The sequence below is a fragment of the Mustela erminea genome, chromosome 11, assembly GCF_009829155.1.
Source record: "Mustela erminea isolate mMusErm1 chromosome 11, mMusErm1.Pri, whole genome shotgun sequence".
NCBI classification, from domain to species: Eukaryota; Metazoa; Chordata; class Mammalia; order Carnivora; family Mustelidae; genus Mustela; species Mustela erminea.
The window spans coordinates 73,560,354-73,574,670 of NC_045624.1; the positions used below are offsets into that span (position 1 = coordinate 73,560,354).

The 14,317-nt window shown below is 38.8% G+C and overlaps 1 non-coding gene across 1 annotated transcript; it reads left to right on the top strand.

The window, feature by feature from the left end:
• The first annotated feature begins 4,573 nt into the window (after positions 1 to 4,573).
• LOC116569739 lies at positions 4,574 to 4,677 on the top strand. Its single transcript, XR_004277170.1, has one exon. It is a non-coding gene; the product is annotated as a U6 spliceosomal RNA (small nuclear RNA).
• The last annotated feature ends 9,640 nt before the right edge of the window (positions 4,678 to 14,317 follow it).

The window sequence follows — 14,317 nt, forward strand, 5'->3', positions numbered from 1 at the left end:
GACCCTAAAGTTATGAAAACAGGGTCTAACTAATGTGTTTACACATCTTTTGCAATATTATTATAACTGCTATTAATAATCAGAGCCACTTTGTTTTTATCTAAAATTTAGCTCAAATTTAGAGTGCCTTACTTCTGTCTTCAAAGAAACTCCTCTTTTTCTGTCACTCCATTTCACCAAAGCCCTTGTTCAGACTGTGGTATATCCAATAACTGCCTTAGTCAGTTGCATCCATAATTACTGATATCAGAGTAAAAAACGTGGTATAATAATAGCTGTCTTTTTCACTTTTTAGAATGTTTTTTGTGTTTTTGTTTTGTTTTGTAACTAAAATGTCCCATGCTGCAGGATAACTTTTTTCAACACTAATTCATTTGTGCAACAAGTTCTCTCTCTCTTTTTTTTTTTTAAGATTTTATTTATTTATTTGACAGAGAGAGATGACAAGCAGGCAGAGAGGCAGGCAGAGAGAGAGGAGGAAGAAGGCTCCCTGCTGAGCAGAGAGCCTGATGCGGGGCTCGATCCCAAGACCCTGATATCATGACCTGAGCTGAAGGCAGCGGCTTAACCCACTGAGCCACCCAGGCGCCCCAACTATCTGCAACGTTCTCTTAGAAACACCGTCTATAGGTGTCTGCTTTAGAGAGTGTATAACATGGAGCTCAGAGGGGTGACCCTAGTGTGTCACAGAAATAACACTATACTGATTTTTTTCATAAAACCAGCACTTTCAATAACCTCTTTTACACAGTTGTCCTTGGGGAGTGTATGACATGCCAGGCTAACTTAAAAAAATATTAACAATTATTTCAACAACTCTGCAAGGTTGCTGTGATTATTACCATCGTATTGAACAAATTGAGACACAAGGAGGTCAAATATCTCACACAAAGCAAATCCTACTTCCACTCCTGGAAATATGCACCTTTCCCCCTCCCACTAAAAATAACTAGAAACCCTAGACATTATGTATCGAACAATGTAAGAAGACTCGGAAAGGTACAGAGAAGAAGGCAGAATACGCAGCTTTGAAATTCAAAGACTGCCGTGTTGGTGAGTGTCCTCGGTTTTTTGTTGGCTGCTACGTCTCAGATAGGAGGGAAGATGTAGGTAACTGGTAAATGCCAACAACCACAGACATAAATGGCCCAAATAAAAACCCGTGTTTTCAAGTCAGAGACCAAGAAAGGGGCAGCCTGTAAATCCGAAAAATTTTTGGCAGTAGCCACTCTGCTACCATCAGACCCCACAGGGAAAACTAAATGAAGCAAACAGAAAACATGGCCATCCATAAAGCAAAGGCCAAGTTGAGAAGCCTAGACTTCAACCCTTGCCCAGCTGTAATGGGGTTCTTCCACCTCCCCACCAAAGTTGTTTCACTATGCTGAGTAGTGAAACAGACTTTAATCCCCATATGGCAAGAATGAGACAGCCTTCCCTCTTTCCATTGGGATGGTGTGACAGAAGGCCCAATGGACAGCCAGGACTTGTACCACCACAGCAGTAACAAGGCCATTACCTACCTCTGGGCTGTTAGTGAAGGCCATGGGGGAGCAGTGATGAGACATTTCTACCTGTTACAGCTGAGGAGGTTGGTGGACACCTTGTGTGGAGCTGGAATTTTCACGTCCACCCAGTAGTAGTGAGGAATCCTCCCCCAGAGTGTCAACAGAGGCCAAATGGGAAATCCAGGCTTCTACTCTACTGGTCAGTAATGAAATGGTACCCCATGTATCCTACCATGATTTCAATAAAGTTGCATCTTCAAAATTTTTTGACTTTGAAATTTAGGAGTTTCAGTATGTTGTGTACCATACACCTTAAGCAGTGCTCTCTAAATCAGGGTAGGGTCACCCTGGACTGTGTATAAAATGATTTATTGGGATGTCAAATTAAAATTTAAGAACTTCTATTAATATTTGGCTATCACATTCTTTCAAATGTCTGTTTATATTGAAATAACATTGTTTATAATGGTACATGTATGTCATTAGTATATAAAAACATATTCTGGGGATGAATGCTCAGTTGTTTTTTTGTTTTTGTTTTTTACTGTTTAGATACATCATGTTTAGAGACAAGTATTTTAGACAATTAAGATTTAAAACCTTTATAACCTGAGATTGAGCCCTATAAAAATGGGTTGGTATGTTGGGACATGTACTCCGAAGAGTGACCAAAAGGAAGATTTGGAAGGTTCAGGAGATAAATATGATTTTGTGCTTGGTTATTTTGACTAGATACAGGGACATACCTAGGTAATCACATATTTTCTCCTACTTAATGCCATAGTTCCAACAATGACTTAAAAGTGTAATTATTTTAAGCCCTCAGGTAGAGAAGAACAATGCAGGCACGTCGCGAGCTTGCCTGTCTGCGGTAAAGTCAGGTGGGCTGAGGTGATGCGGAGCAGGACACGGACAGAGTTTGCTGTAGCCTTGAAACCTGACATCTAAAAGGATAGGATCTAGGCTCTAACAGTGCTTCTGAAACTCTGGCAGTTTGATTGATTCAATCAATATATAATGTCTCTAAGCCTCAAGGGTCTCACACTTGAATGAAATTTAATCAGTGATATTAACTCGTCTAAAGCAGAAATGGTTTTGATGGAGAAAAGTGGAAAGCCTGGAAAATTGAGATTCACAAAGTGAGGGTCTGCCTGATTTTTTAGTGAGTACTGCTCCATTAAGGAAGACCCTGGATTGGGGAGATAAAAACACACTTGTTAATTCAGCTTTTTTAGAAACTCAGTGACTCAGTGTATGAATGACTACCACTACCACCATTCTGCTGCTTTGGATCTTTCATTTCACACTTCCATTTCATACTTACTGCTGGAAAAATGTGGATTCTTAAAAATCTTGCTAGTAACCACTCAAAGTGGTTGATTGCTACTGTGTGTCAGACACCGTCCTTGAGCTTTATATGTATTTGCTTATTTAATTTTTATAATAGCACTCTGGAGCGGAAGCTGTTCTTGGTTCCACTGGTGAGGTGAAGGAACTTGATTCCATAGAGACTAAGAAACGTGCTCAGTGCCAAATTGTTAGTAAGTGGCAAAGCTGGGATTCATACTGGGGCACTCACAGCTCAAAGTCTGACTTCTTAATCATTCTGGCTGAATCTGGAATAAGAGAAGCTTTGGAAAGGAACGTTGGTACTTAATCGCTGGAATAATGTGACTGATGTTTTAAATTAATGAATGGTCTTTGAGGTATTGTGATCAGAAGTACATAGATCTGTCTTGTGTAAAGTCCATTAGCAGGAGTTTATCATGGAGAATGCATTCTCTAGTTTACTAAAGACTTCTGGTTTTTGGACTTGAAAGCCTGGAGGTTGACTCTGAACTTTAGAGATTATAAGGGGATTACCATTACAACCCCCTCCTGAATAAAATCACCACCAGGGTCATCCCATCAGCAATCCAGCCTCTGCTCTAGGAAGCTTCATTAGAAATGCTGATCCAAGTATGTCCTATAAATGTGGTTTCTGTAGCAGGTAATTGGGGACTTTTTAAAGACTTCATTGCATTTTTCTTTTACGTGAACTCGTATTTCTCCTCATTCATTCTGAGTTCTGCCCCAATCTTATATATGGTCTCTGAGAAATCAAGGTTATCTCTTAAATTGATCAAGTTACTCATAGAGTAATGTTGTAAAGAACAATTATAGGGGTTTTGCTATGTTTTGTCCATTTGTAGCACTCAAACATATTTTGAAAAGTCAAGTTGATTGGTAAACTCCCAGTTGTATTGGGCCAGTTCTTCTTTCTGGAAAAGTACTCCTGAGAGTTGGCTTGTGTCAATTCTTACAGGCAGGAACATCTGTTAAACTATTTTCTTCTTGTCATTTACAAAAATAGCTTTTGAGTTGTTGTTATGGTAGTTTTAAAAGTAGCATATTTTCTTCTTATTCTCTTCTTTCTCCAAAACCTGTCTCAGGTGATCCTGGCACCATGGGCTACGGCAGTATCATGGTGTTTATTTTTTGTTTGTTTGTTTGTTTTTAATACCTCTTCAGCTTTCTTCTGGCTGGGATGATCATGTGGAGGTCTGGAACCATCCATAGGCACATCGGTTTAAATAACTAATCAGGGCTGAAAGCTCACCTCCATCTCGTACTCTAATTGTCTCCTATTTTCCACTTACCTAGAAAGTTCTCATGTTGAACATAGCTCAGTCCAACAAGCTTTTCCTTGATACTTTCTATCGTCTGCATATTTTTAATCATTTCTTTCCTGGCAATACTGCTAGTTGATATTTGCCTTCCCAGACTGCCTTACCAATCAGACCAAGGAAGTTGATCTCCTGTTTCTGACCACTTCCACTAATTGCTTTTGGGTACCAGAGTGACTGCTTTTCTGTCTGTTGTATTATTAAAGAATTAATTTCCCACTGGCTTCTTGTACCCAATACAGTTAATGCAGTGGGATTTTTTTTTTTTTAAGAGGGGAGGGTAAAAAAAAATGATAATAAATAAATCTTTCTAATTCTAAAAAAAAAGGCAACAAGATTAAAGGAAGAGGAAATCAATTGATATCAGAAATTCTGCTGCTTTCCAAATATTTCTATCTTGTACTCACTTTGGCAGCACATGTGTTAAAATTGGAATGGTACAGAGATTGGCATGGCCCCTGCAAGAGGACGAAACATAGATTTGTGAAGCCTTCTGCATGTTTTTCTCTTCCCTACAGCATATGGTGAAAGGCCATTCTACCAAGGAGAATAGAGATAATTAAGTAAATAATACTTTGTTTAGTTTTCTAGTTGATTTTTATTGATGGATAATTTTAAGACCTAATATGTTGATTGCAAGTATATCTTGGCTCTGGAAGTATTGACCATTTCTTCATTGATACTATGAAGAAATAAAATATAATCATAGGGACTAAAACATTTGCATAGAGAAAAGAGGGGCTCAAATTAGTGGTAGAACCTTCGTTGAAATAAATGGCAAGCCTCAATGTTAGAAGGTTAGGTTGACATTAATTTATGAAGTTGCTATTTGTTCCTTTTATTGGGTGGTGATCTTACATAAAAATGCAGAAATAAAGTTAGAGCACCCTGGTCATATGGGCTCACCTTCTCCAGAATCTAGAGGCAATTTTAGGATAATAAAAGCTTTATCCTCACACTCTGAGTGGGTGGGAGAGGATGGGTAGAATGACTTTATTTTTCTAGAAATGAGTAAATTAAAATGGAAACACTCTGTGGTTTCCTGAAGTCTGAATACCACTGTAAGAAATTGCTCTTCTTTAAAATATAATTCTCATTATTAAAAATTGCCATAATTTAAAAGCCCAAATGGAGTAAAAATACTATTTTTGGTCAGAGAAAATTTATTAAAGTATATATGATGGCAAATTGGTAGGAGATGAGTTTATAGGAATTGAGTAAATTAAAGGTAAGGTTGCTTAAGGATTCCCTGCATTGGTACTTCAGCTCTGGGATTCAGTGAAAAAAACAAGTCTTCAAAGTTCGGTCCGTTCCTTATACCTGTTGACTTTCCAGAGACTTCTATGGTGGTATTAAGCCCAGATCTACCTTCTCAGAGCAGCAATCTCATCCAGAAAATAAGTCTCTCCCAGTCTTTCTCGTAAGAGCAAATGTCCTTATTTTAAAGGTAGCTTTAAGGGCTACTGGTCCCATTGGAAATTTTCTGATACATTATGTGGAGACTATTTCATGGGGATCTATGTTTTCTTATGAGGAACAGAATGATAACACAAATGATTCACTATCTAATGCTGAAACGTCAGACATCTGTAGCAGATTGATGAAGGGAAGACTTAGGGATATGAGAGCTTTGGGGTATTTTAAATCAAACAAATAAATAACCTCTTTGGACTTACTATGCATGCTTCCTAGACTGTGATCAGCTGAAAGTGTTACTGGTTCTAGAAAGCGATACTATGCTGAATCATATTCAGAACTGTGGCAAATTATGACATTATTAATTCCAAGTGAATCTTGCTTCATGTTATCCACGTCCCTGTATAGCCCTCTTCTGCATTCACTCTGGGTTTGATCACGTGACTTGATTGGGCCAGTGGTTCATCAGCAGATACAAACACAGGTAGGAGCTTGTACTTGCACATTGTGGTTTCTCTCTTGAAGCCCAGGATATCCAAGATAGCCTGCTTTATAAGCCAGGTAGAGGAAAACCAAGGCACTCGGATCAACAGCACCAGCCAACCGCCAGCATGTGGCCCAATGAAGTCAACCAGCCTTCTGCTGACTTGCCAGCTGATTGAATCTGCATAAATGAGTCTAGTAAGCACAGCATGAAGCCAAGACGACCCTCTCTGATTGAGTTTTGCCTAAACTGCCAGTCCAAACAACTGTAAACAGATAACTGGTTCTCGTTTTAATCTAGTAAATTATGGAGTGGGTTTGTTTCTCAGCTCTCGATAACCAGTTGGCATCTGCTAGAAAGTGCATTTGTGGGTTACCCCAAACTGGGTGACTTCTTATAATTATACACAGAACCATGCTGGGTAAACTACATTCTCTGAGAATCAGTTGGCAAATAAAAAATAGGAATAATGTTAGTATCCTTCTGTTTATATATTTTTAAATTTACAGAGGTCATTTAGTTTGTTCCTTTTCCAGTTACAGAGACAGATACTTGTGGGATTAAATGACTTGCTCAAAGTTGCAGAAATTACCAGGAGGCAGAAACTGAATTAGCTTTCTTTTATATAAGTAATAAATATTTTAATCTTAAATGATATGGGATAAAAGGAGAGTAATTTGCATTAAAAAGAGCAAAAACATAAAGTATCCAGGATTAAACTTGACAAACTTGACAACAAAGGACAACACTAATAACAGGCTTTATTGGAGGATATAAGAGAAGACTGGAAAAAGTAGACAGGCCTGCCAGTTTTCTAGAAAGATGTGATATTATTCAGATGCCACTTATGTCCAAACCCGTACACTGAATTTCATCCAGCACTCTGCTTTCTTCTTGTTGTGCTAGAGCCTGAAAGCTGATGAGGCAGCTCATCTGAAAGAAAAATGAATGAAAATGGCCCAGAACAGCGGTTAGAAAACAGAACAAGAAATTTATGAAAAAGATAAAAAACATTGGAAAAATAAACTGTGAAGCTATTGTAATTGAAATAGTATGGTCCTGACATCTTCACTCTTAGATAACATTGTTGCTTTCTAGTCCATTGAGGACAAATAGAAGCAATTAGAAAAGAATTTCCATATATTCTTTTTACTACATTTGTCACCTTTTCTACATCTGGATCTAGATGCTTTGTCTCTTCTGCTGTCACCATGGATAAACAGTTCTTGTTTATACCCAATACCAACCTCTTTATTTGATAGTTCATCCTATCTCCCTTTGCCTGTTATATTTTACTTTGCCAGTGATCTCTTGCAGCCATTTTTTCCTGCTTCACTGGATTATCTACCAGTATATAATAGTGCTGTTATTTTTCATGGTTTAAAAAAAAGGGGGGGGGGAGTCTCCCTTGACCTTCTTCTCCTCCAGTTTCTACTCTGTTTTTCTTTCAGCAAAACTTACCTCTTAAAGAAATGCCTGTAATTACTCATTTCACTTTTCTTCTCTTTCTCTAGAAATTGTCGCAGTCTCTGTATGTATCACTTGATCAAAATCACTCTTGTCAAACACAGGAAGGACTTCTCTGTTGGGAAAGATGATGTTCGATTATAGAGCTTCTGTTTACTCAGTGTACCAGCAGTCTTTAACACAGGTGATCACTCCTACCTTGTTGAAACACTTCATCTGAATTTTAGGACACCATGTCATTTTTCTAACCTGCATCCAGCCAGTCTCATAGCTTTAAATAATATTTATGTGTTTGTGAATTTTGGAGCATATTTCCAGCCCAGGTACCTCATCCAAGCTTGGAATTCACCCATCCATCCATCCGTTCAGTATACTTCATTGGATGTTTAATAGACATCTGAACGTAACAGCTCAGACCTAAGACTCCTGAATTTTGATACCCCAAACCTACTGCTCTTATAGCCCCTTGTATCTAAACAAATGTTGCTTAGATCCAGTGTTATGATGACCTCTCCATTGCCTTTATTCCTCATAGTGGCAAATACTGTTAAGTTGAGTTGGCAGATGCTTATAAAAGCTCTTCCATCACTATCATCCTCATTCAAATCATCCTTGTTTCTCTCCTGGATTATCATAGTAAGCTCTTGCTTGTCTTTCTTCTTAAGCCTTCCATGCAGGCAAACTATACCCCTACTAAATTAAAATATCCACACTAAAGGGGTCGTCTTGTATCAGTATGGCTTAAGTCCTTTTTCTTCAGGAAGTAACAGCAGATGTGGGTTCAGATGCACATTCCACTATCTACACTATGACTCAGTACATCATGGACATTTTGGGCCATTGCTCTTTTTTTATGAAAGATGCATGTTATTTGCTTTCTCTACCCTTTAATCTCCTCAAAATGTCTACTGAGATTTTGAGGAGATTAAACAAATACAAACACACATCTGTGTATGTGAAATTTATGAAGTGCTGCCCAAATAGAACATGATAATAATAAGTAGATAGCGTAATCATTGTGGCAACTGGATACATGAGTGTACAGTGTCTAATATTTCCTCAAGTGTCATAGAATACTAATAATTTCAGGTTAATAGAAATCATAACATAATAACCACATAGAATCTACTGCTCAAAATGAATGGAGGGTGGGAAGAGGAGTATAGCCCAGCCACTGGAGATGGATTTGTAAAGATTTATTGAGCCCAGGGAACAATCTGCAGTCTAGTAAATTGGCATTTGAGGGGTGTCACAAATAATAATGTGCTACACTTGACAATGCACAGGTGTCCAAAGGCTATTATAATCTAAGCATTGCTCTAAAATTGTATGAAAGTAATAGCATGGCTACTATGAGAAGGGTACTCCGAAAAGAGCTTTTTAAAAAACCCATTTAGTACAATCACGGCTGCCTTTCATCCAATAAAAACCACAGCTCAAGAAAAAAACTCGAGAAATTAAATTCTCTGCTCCCAGTTCAGCCACTACTCCTTTAAGTAATAACCACAGGATAAAATAATTATATATCAGAAAGGTGTCTGAAACTTACGGCTTGTTAGATTCAACGCATGTAACAAGGAATTGATGAAACCTGACAGAGGATCTAGAAGATACAGGCCCCCCCACCACCCCTGCCACCCCCCACCCCCACAATCAGGCTATTTTTAGAATGAATTAAATGAATGCTTTCCAGGAAGAATGTTGGTGTGAAATATTTTGGGGAATATTCTTTAGGTCTGTAGCAAAAGTGTGGGGCATTTGATGCATTCCCTGCTGTCAGCTGAGTCCTTGTGTCTGTTCTAGAGTGAAATTTCCATTATGTTCAACCGATTAATTGTTTAGCTGAAACTTCCCACAAGCACAGGTTCAGTTCTGAATACAAAGGAAATAGGAAAGCTGCTTTTTCTGTGCTACAGTCTTAAATCCAGCAGCATAATTTCTATCTTATGAAAAAGATGGAAGTTTAAAAATGTTACTCAGATACCAGGCTAGATCATTTCCTTTCAGGGCAGAAGTTAAGGGAGCCAGCGTACATTAAAGATTATTATAAAAGGGCATCGTAATTATAATTGTCATTCCTATAAACCATTTTAGTCTTTTTCTTTTCCAGTTTCCCTATCTGCTAGGAATTATGTTGGGCATTAGAGCCACAAGGATGAGCAGGAAAGATACGGTGCTTGATCTATTAGTTTTGTATAATGTTCAGATATATGGCCTCTTCATTTCTCACATCTGTAGACTCTGTTTCCCTCTACCACTTCTTTGGGATCCTCTCCTTTCTTCACACGTACTTTTGAGGTCATGCTCCATTTGAATTCTATTTCAAGCTCACTCTTTTTAATGTGGGAATTTAGTCTAGAGGGGATTTGCCGGCTGTCAGTTTTGAAAGCTCTCAGCATCCTGATGGCTCCAACCCCTGTAGACATTTCATTGAACCCCATGCAGTTACTCCTTAATAAGAGTTTGGTCCTCTCCCCAGCTGGTCCTTTCCTTGGAGTATCTGATGGCTGTTTGAGGTCTTCTCGCTCCCACCTCACTCCCCTCTGCCTCCTCCTACATTTCTGCCGATACCACACAGGTCTTCCAGGTGTCTTGGTTTGTCCATTCCTGCTCATATTTGGGGTCACAGGGTTACAGATGTATTTTCACCTCTTCTTCTTGTTGATATTTTCTGTGGGTTTTGGTTTTCTATTCTAGTTGCTTTTCCTATTTATGGAGGACACAGGGAGATTCAAAAACTCTGCCTCCGTTGCCCTCTTCCCAGAATTCAGAACATGTATTTTTGAACTTGTCTGGACAAGTAGAGAATCTCTGGGGATGGAATAAAGCTAAGATTTACACACATGCCAGAAGTTATAACAGCACAGCTGGTCTGCACACAGGACTGGAAACTGTGAATCAGGCAGTTGTTTATCAATATCAGAATGTTTTTATTCTTGGAAAGCTTTCTCTCAGGCTGTTAAATCTATACTCACTAGCATTCTATGAATATGTATACATACATATAGACTGCAGACAAAAAAAAATGCACACATAATATTTTGGAACTGGGAACCAGAAAGGGCTGCTACATGACCACCTGTGTCTAATTAAATATTTGTGGTAATTCAGTGTAATTAAAAATTAAACAACCATTTGGTACAGAGTAATACATCATATCTCCTCCATCAGTTGTGTGCTTCAATATGCTCTGTGTTGATTGTTTTAACTTGGATTTGGTGGTAATAGCTCTACTGTTGTTCTAGTTTGTTGAATTTTACATTTAATATCCCCCTGCTTGCATCTCTTTCCTCCACCCTTCACCCAATTAATTCTTCCTTATTGTGAGATCTTCACTTGAATGTCTTTTCCTTGAAATGCCTTTCCTGACCACGCCACACCTCAACCCCAGTTAAAATCTGTCTCTCCTTCTGTTCCTTGTGGTAATAATGGGTTCTTCCATAGCATCTCGTGAATATTGATGCTTGAATAAACAGCAGGACAGTCTCCTTACGACTTGCATGCTCTTTCTTTAATTGTGTCATTTTGAAGAATAGTCAGAACCTTTTCTAAAGAAGGTTTGAAGAGTATGTAACAGAGCGCCCCTCACTTCTTTGATGTCTGATGCTCTTGCTATTTGACTTCATTGAGGAGCTTGTCGTTGGATTAAGGATCATGGTCCCTAGCTTTTCTTTCTTTCTTTCTTTTTTAAAAAAGATTTTATTTATTTATTTGTCATAGAGAGAGCACAAGTAGGCAGAGTGGCAGGCAGAGGCAAAGAGAGAAGCAGGCTCCCCACTGGACAAGGAGCATGATGCGGGACTCTATCCCAGGACCCTGGGATCATGACCTGAGCTGAAGGAAGCGGCCCAACTGACTGAGCCACCCAGGCACCCTGGTCCCTAGCTTTTCTTGTGAAGGCTCAGCCAGAACAATGTCATGGAGTTTTTGTTGTTGTTTTATCATTATTTTGTCGGCACAGCTGCTCTCCTACTCTACTAAGAACTACTCCCTCCAAATAGTCATCTACTCTAGGCTTAGCATTGGACAACTAAACCAGGTTGGCCCATTCAGGATTCCCTTGCAGGGTTACAAAACCAGGATTAAGGATAGCTGCTCTTTTCAGCAGAGTATGTATAAACTCCAGAGATGCAGTGATCCATGTCCTCCCATGGGGACTTGTCATAAGGAAAAGTGGCATTCTTTGAGCTAGGATGATGAAGCCGTCTGGCAGAGATGGGAGAGGGGGTGTTGTGTTGGCATTTTGTGGCCCCAGCTAGAGTTTATCCTTGAGGCCTCACTGTATCTATACCTTTGGGTTCTATAAGAAATTTTCTGTGTTCTCTCTCTGTTTTTCTTTTTAAAAAAATGTTCGTGTTCTAAAATCACCTTTTCTTTCAGTTCAGTCTGGGTCTTTGCTAGTTGTCATCTGCAGAGACCTAAGAAAAATACTAATTCTTAACTATTAAATGAGCACAGGACACAACATGTAAGAGTTATACATACAGGTAGCTTTCAGTGGAGGTAACCAGCAGTGGCGGTGACAAGAGATGGTTCATTCTCCATACAGCACACGATTCTGTTAAATAGGGCACGCAGAACTATGCAGAATTCATTGTTCACTTGGCAGTGAATATCGGAAGTGGACTTGAGATTCATCTAAACTATTTAACCATGGCTTCAGCATCTTCCAGATGTATCATCCTTTTTTTTTTTTTTTTTTGCATCATCCTTCTTAAATAGAGCTCAGTCATCTTCGTCAGTAACAGCTCCAGAGCTATGTGAAGCTGTGACATATTCATATAACTTGACTGTCTGCAGCCCATCTTTCAATAGTTAATGCTGCTCTTTGACTTCCTCCTGGCCCATCAGGGCACCACTAAGGGACGGGGCTAGGAGGAAAACACTGGGTCTAAATATCAAAACGTTATCTCTGCCTCTGGCAAAGAAACCATCTAAGGCAAGAGATAAACCTAACCATCTGCATCTTCAAGGAGCTCTTTTGCTCTTGCTGCTATCACAGAAACTCCGTGTGGTTGCTTTCTCAAGCCCAAGCCACTGACAGCATGTTAGAGCCTAGCTATGTTAATGACTCTGTGATCCAGCATCCCCACAGGTGGCTTGTCACACCCCATGCCCTGAACCAGGCTGCATCTGAGTCCAAGACAGGAAAAGGTATTAAATCGTAGCTTATGGAACTAAGGAATAACTTCCCTTAGTGGCCAGCTTTAGGTGGAATGAGAGTGACAGACAAACAGAAAGCTCAGGGCCTTGGGACGTAGTAGCTGCTCAGCTAAGTCAGCCAGACTGACAGTATGGTAACTGATGTTCCTCTCTGACTACCAGAAATACTGAGACACGTGCCGAATGAACAGAAGATTTTCAGTGCAACTTGCACCTTTCTGCTGATGCGGAACAAATCACTGCTTCCAAGGACTGATCCGCTTCTTTTTGTTTGAATTGTTTGGTGTAATATAAGTGATATCTTCTTTTCCTCTTTTTGCATGTTCTTGGTGTTATGACATCAATAAAGTGGGGTGCCTGGGTGGCTCAGTGGGTTAAGCGTCTGTCTTCAGCTCAGGTCATGATCCCAGGGTCCAGGGATCAAGTCCTGCATCAGGCTCCCTGCTGAGCAGGGAGCTTGCTTCTCCGACTTCCTCTTCCTCTGCCTGCCGTTCCCTTTGCTTTGTGCTCTCTCTTTCTGTCTCTGTCAAATAAATAAATAAAATCTTTAAAAAAATAAATAAAATACAATAAGGAAAATAAGGAAGATGTTTAGGTTTACAAGAACATTGATAAGCTAAAAAAAATTGATAAGCGAATTACAAATAACTAATACTTGAACAAGGAACATGCCAAATTAATCTGCATCAGAACATTTGAAATAAGTTACTTTGGAAGAAAATTCCAAATTAACCTTTTCTAATAATTCCTGATATTTCATGTATTTGTTTGTATGTGCATATGTATGAACAGTCAAATATCTTTATACTGTTATGTTACTTTTACTATTCATTTTCATATTGTATATTTTATGCCTTCCTTGTGATGTTTAGAGTCAGTAAGCATGAAATCTACATGGTTAAAACTGGAACTGCTCTGAGTTTTCAAGTGTTGTCCCTAATTGCTATTACCATGGCTAATGACACCGTAGAAATTACGATGATCATACAAAAAAAGAGAAAATTAGATATTTTAAGCAGAATAGTGAAGATTAAAACAGGACTAACAAGCCTCATGTGGAAAGCCTATGTTTAAGAAATATCCCATTTTCTTGGAATGAGATTTCCCTTCCTCTTCCTTCCCTTGTTTGTGACTCTCTGTACTCGCTCAGTGCTTCTATATTATGGCATTCAGATTGCTAGAGCTTAGGGAAACTTTGTCATAATGAAATGTCATTCCTTTCTGAAAGTCTTGCACATTTAAATCTGTGGAAGTAATGAAGCTGATATCATCAAAATATCCCCAACTCCTTAAAATTAAATGTTTTTATTGATTTCTGCAAATCTATGCCAAAGTCAGCATTTTATCATAATTTCGTATGGATTTTTTTTCTATCCATGGAAATCTATTAACTCCAAGTCTGAGCTTTGGCTTTTTTATTCTTTTTTTTTACTTTGCTGAAATTTATATTTTAACATTGGGTTTCTTGCCAGGCACTAATTTTAAGCCCTTTTGAATACTTTGTTCCTCTTTTTAACTTAGGTGCCAATTGTTAGGGCCAGATGAGAATTACCATGGCATGTGCAGAATTAGAAAATACTTTTTGGAGTCCCTGTTCAGTTAGGAGGCCGAGG